This window comes from Aquarana catesbeiana, linkage group LG13, assembly GCF_042186555.1.
Source record: "Aquarana catesbeiana isolate 2022-GZ linkage group LG13, ASM4218655v1, whole genome shotgun sequence".
NCBI classification, from domain to species: Eukaryota; Metazoa; Chordata; class Amphibia; order Anura; family Ranidae; genus Aquarana; species Aquarana catesbeiana.
Window position 1 is genome coordinate 58,239,629 of NC_133336.1, and position 13,819 is coordinate 58,253,447.

General features: G+C 42.0%; 1 protein-coding gene across 1 annotated transcript in view; it reads right to left on the bottom strand.

Moving 5' to 3' along the window:
- The window catches only part of BRF1 (BRF1 general transcription factor IIIB subunit), a 643,919-nt gene that overhangs the window by 142,629 nt on the left and 487,471 nt on the right, over positions 1 to 13,819 (bottom strand). The gene's annotated exons all lie outside the window — the stretch shown is intronic.

The window sequence follows — 13,819 nt, forward strand, 5'->3', positions numbered from 1 at the left end:
GGTCTCTGCTAAAATAAATATATAAATGTTTGGGGGGTTCTAGTTAATTTTCTAGCAAAAAAATGCTGATTTTAACTTGTAAACAAGTGTCAGCAAAAGGCTTAGTCTTTAAGTGGTTAAACTGACCTCATTTGCGAACCAAAGTTCATCCCTTTGATCTAAAAGAACCAAATGATACATTGTTTCTTTTTCTCTCTCAGCGCTGATAAACTTTGCCGGCTGCTCTTTTTTTGACAGCTGTGAGCATTGAATAGCTCAGCTCTGCATTTGTTACATGAATCATGGAAATGCTTGATTAAGATTGTGAGAGGGGTTGAATCGAGATCGTGATTTTTTTTAATGATTAATCGTGCAGCTCCACTTCATATTTTTACAAATACAGCCTTACCCTTTCAAAGTGTAATTGCACCTCTGGTACACATTCTGTAGGGTCCCCTGCCACCAGCCCCTTTCTAGTAAGAGGATGGCTGTGCACTTCATCCATGTCACATTATCAGTGTCTTGAAGCCGAGCCATGCGCCAAACATTCCCCATTGTCATCCTCAGCTTAGGTTCACACTATAGCGATGCGGGAACCAGCACAATTCCAGCGCTGGTTCCTGCATCTCATCTCTCCCGCAGGCAGTTCACACTGCCCTCTGTGAACTGCTGCGGGTGTCAATACAATGTTAATGACACCCCCAGATCGGTTTACAGTGTGAACTGTGGATTCGAACAGGCATCAGATCGCATGGGTGTCAAGAAAAAAAAAAAAAGGCCCTGCATCTTTTTTATGCAAATCCAATGCAAGTTCAGCCATACAACTGTATCGCTGAACTCGCATTGCACAGACATCGCATGTGATCGGCACAGCAGTGCGGGTGCGAATCACATGAGATGTCTGTGTTCGCAATAGTATGGACCCGGGCTCAGAGTTTGTACTTGGATAGAGAAGAGAGTAAAAACTCTCAAAAGAATTTAATAGAGAATGTACAGTGCATATGCGGGCCGGACAGGATTTTGACAAGCAGCTGTGGCATGCTGAAAAGCTGCGAAGCCAATATGTTACACAATTAGGGACAGGTTAGACTGGGAGGGGACCTTACAGAATATGTGTAACACCTTAAAGTGGAGTTCCACCCAAAAATGGAACTTCCACTTTTTGGAATTCTCCCCCCCTCCAGTGTCACATTTGGCACCTTTTAGGGGGGAGGAGGGAGCAGATACCTGTCTAATACAGGTATTTGCTCCCACTACCTGGCATAGATCACCGCGGTGTTTGCGGTGACCTACGCCACTTCCAGCACCTACTCTGTCCTCCCCCGCCATCTTCTGGGAGACAGAAGACAGCAGGGACCAGTGAGGTTGCGCAGCGCGACTCGCTCATGTGCAGTAGGAAACCAGGAAGTGAAGCCGCACAGCTTCACTTCCTGATTCCCTTACTGAGGATGGTGGCTGCGGCAGCAGCCGAGAGCCGACGGACAGATCGGCTTCGGCTGCCGACATCGCGGGTTCTGTGGACAGGTAAGTGTCCATATATTAAAAGTCAGCAGCTGCAGTATTTGTAGCTGCTGGCTTTTAATATTTTTTTTTGGCAGACCTCCGCTTTAAAATTAATATCTGATCTGCTGGGGATCTACCCCTCTTGAACACACCCCTCAGCCAACTGACCTATACCTTATTCCTTTGACATCCCATTCATCTCTGTCCCCTTGACCTCCCCTGGATGTCTTTCCATTTATGTTTCTTTTCCCCTTGACTTCTGTTTTATCTCAGTTCCTCATCCCTCTGACTTCCCCTTCATGATTCATCACTGTCCCTTATCCCTCTGACTCCCCCTTCATCTCTGTCCCTTATGCCTCTGACTTCCCCCTCATCCCTGTCCCTCATCCCTCTGACTTTCCCTTCATCTCTGTCCCTTATATCCTTCTGACTTCCCCTTTATCTTTGTCCCTTATTCATCTGACTTCCCTTTCATCTCTGTCCCTTATCCCTCTGACTTCCCCTTTATCTCTGTCCCTTTGACTTCCCCTTCATCACTGTCTCTTATCGCTCTGACTTCCCTTTCATCTCTGTCCCTTATCCCTCTGACTTTCCCTTCATCACTGTCCCTTATCCATCTGACTTCCCTTTCATCACTGTTCCTTATCGTTCTGACTTACCCTTCATCTCAGTCCCTTATCCCTCTGACCTTCCCTTCATCACTGTCCCTTTCTGACTTCTCCTTCATCTCTGACCCTTATTCCTCTGACTTGCTTTTTATTTCTGGCCCTTCTCCTTCTGACTTCCCCTTCATCTCTGTCCCCTATCCTGACTTCCGCTTCATCTCTGTCCCTTATCCCTCTGAATTCCCCTTCATCTGTCCCTTATTCTTCTGACTTCCTCGTCATCTTTGTCCTTTAGCCATATGACTTTCCCTTCATTCTGTCCCTTATCCTTCTGTCTGCCCTTTCATCTCTGTCCCTTATCCCTTTGTCCTGCTTTTCAGCTCTGTCCTGTTTCCTTTTGTTTTTGTTTTTTAAGAACAAAATTTAAATGTATCCATATAGAATATAAATGTTATACATACTCAGAGAAATAAATCAAATTCACATCTGTGTAACATCTGACTATCAATATGTTATATCACCAATAATACAAAGATATGTCCATGTTCTGTTATGACTCATTATGCAACAATTGTATTGTAACTAGAACATTTCATACATATGATATATCTTATGAAACTGCAATAAACAGGTATTGAACAGAACTAAAGCAACTGGTTATAGCCATCTAAAACACAAGGGCCAGTTGAATCCCTAAAAATTGTAATAACCAAGTAGATCTAAACCATAAAACTTTTGTGAGATTTAGGGGATTGGGTTTAGAATTATACTTAAAGACTACCCAGGGTGTGTGCCCGGTGAAGAAGAGGTCTGCCATTCTCTATGGCAAGATCCAGCATCCCTATACCACTCTAATTGAATTCACAGATTTTTGGATTTGCATAGAGTTATCTCCCAAGAGTATGACCATTCAGAAAAGAACAATCATAGCTCCCCCTCCTTCATGGCCAGATTAGCCAGATCAAGGCCAATCCAATCAAGCTTTGTCACTCATAATGAACCGACACACTTTATACCGACTAGCCAAACTGGTCATGCAACATGAGCAGCTGTTAACAGTGATTAACTTGTTCTAGTTTTGGCCTAAATGTATAAGGCAATTTAACAGGTTTTGTTGTATGGTGGCACTTGATAAATTGTGATTAATGAATAGGAGCTTTCAAGGTCAAACAAAGCAGCCTTCAATATCGCCACTGATGACAGAATGGGGGAGACAGGGAAGCATTGGTTCCATGCAACAACTGAATGGTTAATAATTCTGTAGATAAAATGATTGGTTCAATACATATTCTGTTCTGGTCTGCTGCAATGTCTAAGACAAGCTGCACACATCTTGATATAAAAAAAAATTATGTGAGTGGGCCAAGAGATGTGTGTATTTATTAGGTGGTGTAGGTCTTATTACCTGATTGGCAACTGATATGCATAAGCACGGGAAGTACTTCTAATTTCTTTCACAGATAATACAAAGTCCAGACTGACATAAGAGAGAACAAAATGAATATAGCTTTGTATTTATTAAGAGATCCTTGAATGTATTTCTAAATGTAAGCAGTGTAAGCATCTCAATTTTGACAATTGGTATGGTACTAGCCTCAGGGCAGATAGAAGGAGCTACGTGGTGGCGTCATCACGCCCCAAGTGACCCCGGAAGTGCAGGTAAATCTGTTTTTGTTTGCTGGCAAACCTATTTTATCAAGGCTTTTGATAATTATAAGTAGTTTTTTTGGCTTTATAAATAAAGGAGTTTATACAATATTACACTATTGGAGCTCTATTCCATACATCCACGTCATTTGGCCCTGGCCTGATCAGGATATGCCAACTTGGGTTGGACATCATTGGAGAAATTTCCTAGTCACCAGTGTGTTCCAGAGGCTTGACTGCTTATCTTACCTTGCAGACGTCTATCTGTTGCCTGTTTGACCATTCTAGAAATAGAATATCTCATAAGCGTCCCCATTAGTAGGGTGATGGGTATCACAGGAGGATCTGTAAGACTCTTGGTGGTGGAACTCCCTTAAAACATTTCCCCTTTTTGGAGCCCTCTATATAAACCACGTGGATCAACTCCCTGCACATCCTCCTGAACTCTTTCTTTCACATAGATGTTATATGTAAATTTAATTTAATGTAGCGTGTGGGTTCACGGACATTGACTTACACTGTGACAGTCGTGTTCTTGATTTACGTTACCTCATTTTGTTTTTTCATATTTATTAGCGTGACTTTTTTTTGTCCACTATATATGCCTACTATATTTATAACACATGGTTAGTCGCTGCTTTTTTCTTTTTTTCCCATTTGTTTTTTACTTTAGATCCATATACCACTTAGAATGGATAGTAGGAGTGAGAGAATATCAGAGATGGCCACATCAGTGTGCTGCATTTGCTGTCAATTCACAAAGTAGGGGAATGGGATACTCTAATATTTTTCCTTTGAGTAGCACTTGGTGGGAGACTTCTGCATAAAGGGATTAAGATCCTGCTTTATTTGGCTTTTTTGTTTGGACTTTTGGTTTTCATACTCCAGCTTTATACCTCGCCGGTTATCCTGGAGGGGTGTACCGTACCACTTCCACACCTCCTGGGCCAGACACTATGTGGGGGTCACCATTTGGAGGTGCCGCAACAATGATCTTGCTATCAAGCTGGTTTGTAAATATTTTCTTTGATCAATCAATTAATGACACTAGTTGAACAATATTATAAACCTCTCCCTTTACTAGGGAGGGCTCAAATATACTCTGAAACCTTGTTTTCTAGCTTACAGATGTTATACGAGTGTCAGCTTTAACTTTTCTGGGAAGGCTGTCCACAATTTTTCAAGGTGTGTCTATGGGAATATTTGACCATTCTTTCAGAAGTGTATTTGTGAGGTCAGGCATTGATGTTGGATGAGAAGGCCTGGCTTGCAGTCTCTGCTCTAAATCATCCCAAAGGTGTTCTATCGGGTTGAGGTCAGGACTCTGTGCATTCCAGTCAAGTTCCTCCACCCCAAATTCGCTCTTCCATGTATTTATGGACCTTCCTTTGTGCACTGACGCACAGTCATGTTGGAACAGAAAGGGGCCTTCCCGAAACTGTTCCCACAAAGTTGGGAGCATGAAATTGTCCGAAATGTCTTTGTATGCCGACGCCTTAAGAGTTCCCTTCACTGGAACTAAGGGGCCAAGCCCAACCCCTGAAAAACAACCCCACACCATAATCCCCCCTCCACCAAATAATTTGTACCAGTGCACAAAGCAAGGTCCATAGACACAGATGAGTGAGTTTGGGGTGGAGGAACTTGACTGGCCTGCATAGAGTCCTGACCTCAACGCGATAGAACGCCTTTGGGATTAATTACAATGGAGACTGCGAGCCAGGCCTTCTCGCCCACATCAGTGCCTGACCTCACAAATGCGCTTCTGGAAGAATGGTCAAACATTCCCATAGACACACTCCTAAACCTTGTGGACAGTCTTCCCAGAAGAGGTGAAGCTGTTATAGCTGCAAAGGGTGGACCAACTCAATATTGAACCCTACAGACTAAGACTGATATGCCATTAAAGTTCATGTGCGTGTAAAGGCAGGCAGCCCAATACTTTTGACAATATAGTGTACGCATGGATTAATTCCATCAATATAATGTTTACTTTAGGCTGCTATATGTGGGATATAGCTAACCAGTTTGTTGCTTTAATCTGTGAGATCTTCATGTAACGCGCAATAAATTGATCTATTTTTATATATAATCTACTCAATGTTATTCCTCATTTAAAGTCCCATGGGCACTTGATTTGGTTTATGTATCTGTACGTGGATGTGAAACTGCAGCTGGGAAAGATAAAGTTTCCTCCTCTGTCAGGCAGAGCTATACTATGTAGCAAAGCTGTGTAAATCTTAGGACTGGTTGGAAAGAAATACAAATTCATTGGCAGGTAAAACAACTCCCATATACAGTATGTACTTTATTGGTGTATTAAACAGCTTGCCTGGAATTCAGCTCCAAGAATCTTTTAGTTTCTGGGTCTCCGAAATCACATAGAGACTGGAAAAGTATATTAAAGGCACTATAATCAGTGAGAGATCAGCTCATCCATGGCTAACCTACAGCTGCCCCTACAGGAGCCAAGAAACGTTACTTTTTGACATTGTGATAATCGTGCCTCATATGGGCATCCCCTGACATTTCAGATAGAAATCTACATGCATATCAAAAGGCCAAGATGGAAGAGGAGGTCATGAAAGGGACATACTTGTGTATCTCGTTGTCTATTGACACATGCAAGTAAAGAGTGTCTGGTACCATTCAGTAATGGGGTATGCCTGCCCCATTACTGAATGTGCTAAGAAGGAGCTATGTTAGGTGACCTAATCTGTCCAGGTGTGGCTGGAACAATATCAAGATGCTCAGTAAAATGATACTTTTCGCGCTAAAATTTGGTGCAAAAAAACCTGCAGTAATGCATATTGTAAACAATTACGATCTCATTTCATTTTTCAACCTGCACTAGCAAAAAAGCTTTATTTTAACTTGTTGCTATGAGCAGCATGCACATTGCTCTCTGTATTGTTTTATGGATCTGCTTGAACACTCCGTATGAGCCAAACATGCTGTTGATAAAGTACATTGCACCAGTTTCCCAGCATGCTTTACAAGCCTCTTGCGAACACAGTCCCCAAAGAATGATGGCCAAATAGCAATGTTTCAAAGAGCAGAGGGGCACAAATCGTGGTATAAGACATTCAGAAGATACAAATCACCTTGACCTGCTTTATGGAGGCAATTTATTACAAAGTCTCTACCTGTTTAAGTCATTCCTACCAACGTCTGTGCCAGGCAAACAGCTTTGCAATCTGGTCCTTAAAACCTTCATCCTCTACTTCCCTTTTGCATCTAAACTGAGATTTCACAGCATAACACATTGCATGATTTTTATACTCAAACATACAAACTGCTTTCTCACCCACCTCTTTCAGAACTTAAATGGAAATTCTTTCATACTATAATGAAAAACGTAAGTGTAAAGAAAAACGTTACTGTTTTTAACCACTTGCCCTCCAGAAGATTTTACCCCTTCATGACCAGGGCATTTTTTGCTATTCAGCACTACGCTTCTGGTAATTGTGCGGTCATGCAAAGCTGCACCCAAACTAAGTTTATATACCGTAATTTTTTTAACACAAATAGAGGTTTCTTTTGGTGGTATTTGATCACCACTGGGTTTTTTCAGACCAAAAATGTTTAAAAATAAACAATATTTTTTTTACTTGCTGCTATAAAACATATCCAATAAAAAAATTATAAGAATCTAATTTCTTCATACATTTTGGCCAAAGTGTATTCTGCTACATCTATTTGATAAAACAAAATTCCCAATAAGTGCATATTGATTGGTTTGCATGAAAGTTATAGCGCCTATAAACTATGGTATAGATATTGAAATTTTAATGCATTTATACTAGTAATGGCAGTGATCAGCGACTTATAATTGGCCTGTGATCATGTGGCGGGCAATCTGACACTGAGTAGTGAAAAATGCCGCGCTAAAACAATAAAGAAAACACAAAGCTGCTCGCACTACGATTGACAAACCATTGTGACACCATATATATTATAAAAGTGCAGTTCTAAAAAGACAAGTGAGGTGAAAAACACCTAATACATCTCAGTATAAACCATAAAGTGCTATGTGCAAAAAAAAAAGAAAAAAGTTATTTAGAAAGTCCAGTTCCTTTAGTGAAGGGAATCCAAGAAAAAAAAAAGAGAAGAATTCCGGTGCAATCACAATGATTAGGAATGACAGCAATAAAAGTAAATGCATCGATCACCCATACGTGAATATCCACCACCAAAGGAGATAATGCGCTCATTGGAACGTATGGACTCGGATACTGTAGCACTGAGTCAATAATGCTTATATAGATCAGGCGTATGGTAGTCAGAAGGCAGCCCTAGGGCCTCACATCTCAACCTCATGACGGGATCACCACTCACCATTTTTTATGTTGGTTCCTGGGGATGGATGTGCGAGAAGCCTTTTGCAGCTTTTCAGATCAGGAGTGCTTGGAAGTTGAGAAACAGCTGCCTGATGCAGAGGCTGGTCCATACATTTTGAAACGGTTTGTTCCAGACAGATATGCAAGATGTGGAAAACACTAAGGAATTAACATTAAAAACTGTGAGTGTTGATCCAGCCATGAGGTTGAGACGTGAGACCCTCAGAGCTGCCTTCTAACTACCATACTCCTCATCTACATAAGTGTTACTGACTCAGTGCTATGGTATCTGAGTCCATACGTTCCGGTAAGCGCATTATCTCCTTTGGTTGTGGATATTTACGTATGGGTGATCGATACATGGATTGTTGTTTGCCGACTACGGCCACTCGCCCACAGAACATTGCAGGGTGGGTGCTCGCCAAGTGGTTAAACTTGCAGGCAGAAGGGTGATCATCTTGATCCTTTATCAGACTCTCTGCACCCACTTTTTGTCTACATGTACTCCAGTGATTGTATGGCATTTGTAAGGGTATGTTTCTGATGGTGACAACAGTGGACCATACTTGTGTAATGTGTGTTGAAACAGTGATTTGTAGTCTCCACCAAAAACCTGTGTGGTGGGGTGAGAATGCAGTTGCAAAAATGAGAGACCAGGAGAGAGCACTGTCACTTACATAACAGGAAGTGATTGAACAATTACCTTCATACCAGATATTACTGTAATAAATATTGCAGATTTACAGTACTGTGCAAAAGTTTTAGGCAGGTGTAAAATAATGCTGTAAATAAAGAATGCTTTCAGAAATGGAAGGGTTAATAGTTTCATTTTTAACAATAAACAAAATGGAAAGTAAATGAACAGAAGAGAAATCCAAATCAAATCAATATTTGGTGTGACCACCCTTTGCCTCCAAAACCCCATCAATTTTTCCAGGTACACTTGCACACAGTTTTGGAAGGAACTTGGTAGGTAGGTTGTTCCAAACATCTTGCAGAACTAACCACAGATCTTCTGTAGATGTAGGCTGCTTCAAATCCTTCTGTCTCTTCATCCCAGACAGCCTCGATGATGTTCTTATGTTTTCGTGCATATTTAAGTCGCTTAGCCATGCGTCTAAACTGGTCATAGTATATGTATGAAAGTGAGTCAGGGACCTTTGATTGTAAGCTTCTTGAGGGCAGGGACCAATGTGAATGTACAATATAATTGACGGTAACAAAAAACTGGCCACCGTCCACACCCATAACTGGCCTTCACAGTAAGGAGCACATGGAGGGCAAATACATGTAAGACAAAAACAATTCCATAGCTCAACTCACCAACCAGTCTGCTGACCAACCAAATTAGCCTGTCTAACCATCTGTTAAAAGCAGGGGTTTAGTTAGCACACATTTGCAAACGCATGTGAAAGCTGCAAGGCCTCGTCAAGGCACCCTGTATTGCTTGCAGTCCTAACACTACAATTAGACAGGCTAATTTGGTTGGTCAGCAGGCGGCCTCCAGGCTCCCCTGTCCCACACCTATCCATTCCATGCATGTGCTTCCATTGTGGAGACACTTATAAATTTTGTAGTGTTAGGACTGCAAGCAATACAGGGTGCCTTGACGAGGCCTTGCAGCTTTCACATGCGTTTGCAAATGTGTGCTAACTAAACCCCTGCTTTTAACAGACGGTTAGACAGGCTAATTTGGTTGGTCAGCACACTGGTTGGTGAGTTGAGCTATGGAATTGTTTTTGTCTTACATGTATATGCCCTCCATGTGCTCCTTACTGTGAAGGCCAGTTATGGGCGGTGGCCAGTTTTTTGTTACTGTTTGTATATGAGGGTCGGGGACACACTGGACACCTTTGCTGCCATTGTGCTCTTGCTGGGTGTCCAGTGTGCTCCTGTTCCTTTAAGGGGGCTAGGGCGGCCAACAGGCTCACCTGTCCCACACCTATCCATTCCATGCATGTGCTTCCATTGTGAAGACACTTATAAATTTTGTAGTGTTAGGACTGCAAGCAATACAGGGTGCCTTGACGAGGCCTTGCAGCTTTCACATGCGTTTGCAAATGTGTGCTAACTAAACCCCTGCTTTTAACAGACGGTTAGACAGGCTAATTTGGTTGGTCAGCAGACTGGTTGGTGAGTTGAGCTATGGAATTGTTTTTGTCTTACAATATAATTGACGGCACTATATACAGTGCCTTAAAAAAGTATTCATATCCCTTGAAATGTTCCACATTTTGTCATGTTACAATCAAAAACATAAATGTATTTTATTGGGATTTTATATGATAGACCAACACAAAGTGGCACATAATTGTGAAGTGAAAGGTAAGTGGTTTTCAAAATTTTTTAACAAATAAATATCTGAAATGTGTGGTGTGCTTTTGTATTCAGCCCCCCTGAGTCAATACTTTGTAGAACCGCCTTTCACTGCAATTACAGCTGCAAGTCTGTTTTTGGTATGTCTCTACCAGCTTCACACATCTAGAGTGAAATTTTTGCCCATTGTTCTTTGCAAAATAGCTCAAGCTCTGTCAGATTGGATGGAGAGTGTCTGTAAACAGCAATTTTCAAGTCTTGCCACAGATTCTCAATTGGATTTAGGTCTTTGGGCCATTTTAACACAAGAATATGCTTTGATCCCAAATCACTCCATTGTAGCTCTAGCTATATGTTTAGTCCTGCTGGAAGGTGAACCTCCACCCCAGTATCAAGTCTTTTGGAGACTAACAGGTTTTCTTCTAAGATTGCCCTGTATTTGGCTCTATCCATATTCCCATCAACTCTGACCACCTTCCTTGTCCCTGCTGAAGAAAAGTATCCCCACAACATGATGCTGCCACTACCATGTTTCACTTTGGGGATGGTGTGTTCAGGGAGATGTGCAGTGTTAGTTTTCCACCACACATAGCATTTTGCCTTGAGGCCAAAAAGTTCAATTTTGGTCTCATTTGACCACAGCACTTTCTTCCACGTTTGTTGTGTCCCCCACATGGCTTTTTGCAAAGTGCAAACTGGACTTCTTATGGATTTCTTTCAACAATGGCTTTCTTCTTGCCACGCTTCCATAAAGGCCAGATTTGTGGAGTGCACAACTAATAGTTGTCCTGTGGACAGATTCTCCCACCTGAGCTGTGGATCTCTGCAGCTCCTCCAGAGTTACCATGGGCCTCTTGGCTGCTTCTCCGATTAATGCTCTCCTTGCCTGGCCTTTCAGTTTAGGTGGACGGCCATGTCTTGGTAGGTTTGTAGTTGTGCCATACTCTTTCCATCTCTGTGAAATGTTCAAAGCTTGGGATATTTTTTTATAACCTAACCCAGCTTTAAACTTCTCCACAACTTTAACTCTGACCTGTCTGGTCTGTTCCTTGGTCTTCATGATGTGGTTTGTTCACGAAGATTCTCTAACAAACCTCTGAGGGCTTCACAGATCAGCTTTATTTATACTGAGATTAAATTACACACAGGCGGACTCCTTTTACTATTTAGGTGACTTCTGAAGGCAATTAGTTACACTAGATTTTAGTTAGGGGTATCAGACTAAAGGGGGCTGAATACAAATGCACACCACACTTTTCACATATTTATTTGTAAAAAAAAATTGAAAACCATTTATCAATTTCCTTCCACTTCACAATTATGTGCCACTTTGTGTTGGTCTATCACATAAAATCCAAATAAAATACATTTACATTTTTGGTTGTAACATGACAAAATGTGGAAAATTTCAAGGGGTATAAATACTTTTTCAAGGCACTGTAAGTGCCTGAAATAATGATGATTAAGAACTATATTAAGAACTATCTTCAGTATAAAGTAGAACACGAAGTCTTGGAAGTGATGGGTTGGCCCCCATAGAGCCCTGATCTCAACATCGAGTCTGTTTGGGATTACATAAAGAGACAGCCTACATCCACAGAAGAACTGTGGTTAATTCCCAAGATGTTTGGAAATACCTACCTGCCGGGATCCTTCAAAAACTGTGATTAAGTGTACCTAGAACAATTGATGCCGTTTTGAAGGCAAAAGGTGGTCACACAAAATATTGATTTGATTTGGATTTCTTTTCTGTTCATTTACTTTCCATTTTGTTCATTGAAAAAAAACTATTAACCCTTTCATGTCTGAAAACATTCAGCATTTTTTCACACCTGTCTAAAATTTTTGCACAGCACTGTAAAAATATTGAAAATTATTTTTAGAATTACCATATTACAGATTATATGAGATTTTACTGATTGTGTTTACATACACTTACAAATACTACTTTCCTGGCTAATAGGCAGGAGGTTGGCAATCCATTGCAGTGAACACACTTCAAAAGACTTCAAAAGAAGTTGAACGATTTTATGGATAGATGGCCTCAGTGGTGAAATGCCTTTTCTATACACTTTCACAGTGGGGGGTGGAAGGGGGGGTGGGCGTCAGCGGTAAAGTGCCGCTATTTTTAGCGCCGCTTTTTGGCCGCTAGTGGGGCACTTTTAAAAGCGCCTGCAAAGCATTGAATTTAATGGGCAGGGGCAGTGTATACATCTCTCCTACAGCGCCTCAAAGATGCAGCTTGCATGACTTTTTTAGCGTCCTGCCAGCGCATCGCTCCAGTGTGCACTCGGGCTTTCACACTGGAGTGAGAGGAAAGGTGCTTTACAGTCACTATAGCACCCTAATCATCTCTACTATAAAATATCAAGGGATTAAGTATAAAGGCTTACTGCACACTTTGTTGATATATTGTGAAATATCTCAAATGATGTTACCGTATGGAAACATAAGCAGAAAAATCGGAGTTACTTACCGGTAACGTCCTTTTCCAGGAGTCTTTCAGGACAGCACCATAGAGAGAGAGACCCTGGCTCCTCCCCTTCTGAGGAAACACCGCCTTCAACTTTTAGCTTTAAACCTCACCGCTCCCCCCGGCCCCTCAGTTCTTCAAGAGGACCTCCGGTTAGCTGGGGAGACACAAGGACACGTCATAATAACTCTGATCTTACCTGACGTTCTTCTGCGATGAACTCTTCACGAATGTCCCTAAAGTAGGGTGGGTAACTGTGCTGTCCTGAAAGACTCCTGGAAAAGGACGTTACCGGTAAGTAACTCCGATTTTCCCATTTACGTCTTTCAGGACAGCACCATAGAGAGGATGAGCGAGCACCTTACCTTAGGGTGGGACTACTGCCTGCAGAACCTTACGCCCAAAAGCCTGGTCTTTTGCTGACAGAAGGTCTAATCTGTAGTGTTTCACGAACGTGTCGAATCTGGACCACGTTGCCGCTCTACAGATCTGTTCCGGAGACGCACCAGCCCACTCGGCCTGAGAGGTCGCCACTGCCCTAGTGGAGTGTGCCCTGATACCCCTGAGGGCTTCCATCCCGCTAATTATATAAGCCTGGCTGATGACTAACCTTAACCACCTAGCTATGGTGCGCCTAGAGGCTCTGCCTCCCTTCCTGGTTCCTGAAAATAACACAAAAAAGGAATCAGATTTTCTAAATGGTTTTGTATCCTCCAAGTACTGCAGGACACACCTTCTTACATCTAGTTTATGAAACCTATGTTCCTGTTCCCTCACAGGATTCACACAAAAGGTGGGCAAAACAATTTCCTGGCCTCTATGAAAAACCGAGGCCACCTTAGGCAAAAAGGCCGGGTCGGTTTTAAAAACTACTCGGTCCGGAAATATCTGAAAAAAAGGTGCCCTAATGGAGAGGGCCTCGAGTTCACTCACTCTTCTTGCCGTAGTGATTGCCA